We start from the raw sequence: 2,275 nt of genomic DNA on the forward strand, positions 1-2,275 counted from the left end.
CAGTGAGCTGCCTTGCTACAGCGGCGCTATAGGGGAGCAGTGAGGGGTTAGGTGCCTCACTGACTACATTGTAGAGCTTACAGTCTGCACACTGAAAACAAAGTTTTTTTATTCCAGGATCAACTCTACAGACAAGTGAAGGGGGCAGCCATGGGTGCAACTATGGGAAGAAAGGTATGTACACAGCCTAACCAATCCATTTAAAGATTACATCAGATGGTATGGCAGATACATCGATGACCTATTTTTAATATTCTCTGGATCAGAACAGCTTATTGATTCCCACCATTACCTTAAAATGCCACCCACCCCAGCATCGAACTCAGTCTGGAATACAGCTGATGAGGAATTTGATAACCAAATGAGTGAGATGTTCGATCAGTTTGTTCAGAGGGGATATGAGAAAAGCTTATTGGACCATTATATATATATAGTTATACTTAGAAAAGCTTATTGGACCAAGCAGTGTCCAAAGCCAGATCATCTGATAGGAAACTCCTGCTTAACAAAACACCTTGTGAACAACAACTATCTAAAATCTTATTTTCTTCACAGTATGGCCACCTGGACTACGATATCAGGCACATCATTTCTAGGAACTGGGATATTCTACAGAGTGACCCCTCACTCGCCACCGTGTTCTCTGAACCCCCTGGATTTGCCTTCAGAAGGGTGCCCACACTCCGGGACAGACTAGTGAGGAGCCATTTGCCCCCTCCTCCAAAACCCACAACATGGCTCCCCAGAACCACAGGAACTTTTCCCTGTGGCTCCTGCAGACATTGTGAGCACATTGAAAGGAGCAACATTTGCTGATGTTTTGGGCAATAAGACACTACACTGAGCTATGCCAACTGCAACACAAAAATCATTGTTTATAGATTAGAGTGTGGTGAATGTGATCATGGTTGCTTTTATATTGGCCGTACTAAACGGAGACTCAGGGACAGATTGGCAGAACACAAATATGCCATCAGGACACACAATCCCAACTACCCCATGGCCTCACATTAGCTTGCTTCTGGTCATTCCAGCCCCGATTCCCTGAAGGTCCTGGTTGTTGAAGTGGTTCAAAACCAGGCGAGGGCGGTGACAGACTCAGACGTCTCCTACAGTGGGAGCAGTTTTGAATCGACAAATTTAAAGCCACTACGCTCCATGGACTCAACGAAGAGATTGATTTCTCTCCTTTTCTATAGACTGCCTCGACCCCGCCTCATTAGGGCTGCACTATAGAAGCATGTTGCTTAGTCTGACTGTGACTTTAGTCTGTTACTGGTATCTGCGGCAAAGTATTTTGTATCCCATATGACAAGCCATCTCTATTTGTATGTGTACTTATTTTTAGTGGTTTTATTATGTTATGCTGGGTTCTGTGTTGCGTCACATGGTTAGCTGGAGATAATTGTGAAATTATTACTGCAGTGTCCAATAAGCCCATGAGGGCTGGGCACCATAGTGTTTGACACTTAAATAAACAAATCAATCAATCAATCAAAAAATACACGCTCTACCGAATCCCACTTCTGCAAATAAGACCCATAGAGAGCATGTGGTTAAGTCTGTGGGGCCACTTCCTGAATCATTGGGTACTCTACCCATAAGCTCTGGGTTCAGCACTGCTACCCTTATCGAAAACACTTTAAAGACACTGAACTTGGATGGAGGATGAGGGCAGCTTGTTGCAATATATGTCCTGTTTTAAGGAGCGCTTAGTGGCCACTTGTTGGGTGACTCGAGGAAAATCTTGAAGTTGCTTGAGAGCGCATGAAGTGTCAACATGATAAGAAGCACTGCATGAAAAGTGTGATTTCCGTCAGTATGCGGCACTGTAGATTGTCGTGGAAGTTCAGTTTAATGGCTGTTCGCGGCAGTTTGCAGCAATGCCGAAAACTGCCATGAATTGTCAGAAATTGACGGGGGCCTTGCTTGGCAGTCGTCCGCCCATGACCCCCCTCCTCCTAATTCTAGGGGAGGCTTTAACATGTAAATGAATATGCTGTGAGCTATACAAATGCAAATCAGGGTAGCAGGGGGAGTGAACTGTGCATGCTGGCATGACTGTGGCCTTTGGTCTTGCTTAAACAGTGGATGTGTTAACCACACAACTCCCAATAATACGCTCAACAGGCAGAAATGATGCTGGGTATGACATGTCTGTTCACTGCAAGCTCCTATAATGTAACAGTCGATAGTTTAGATTCAGATTTTCCCTTCACACCAACACAATGAGAATTTCAGAGGCAAATAAATGATTGTCTTTATCACTATCTTC

This window comes from Alosa pseudoharengus, unplaced genomic scaffold, assembly GCF_046254945.1.
Source record: "Alosa pseudoharengus isolate Yale_2024_CS ecotype anadromous, Long Island Sound unplaced genomic scaffold, YU_APseudo_1.1 YU_APseudo_1.1_scf_2, whole genome shotgun sequence".
Lineage (NCBI taxonomy): Eukaryota > Metazoa > Chordata > Actinopteri > Clupeiformes > Clupeidae > Alosa > Alosa pseudoharengus.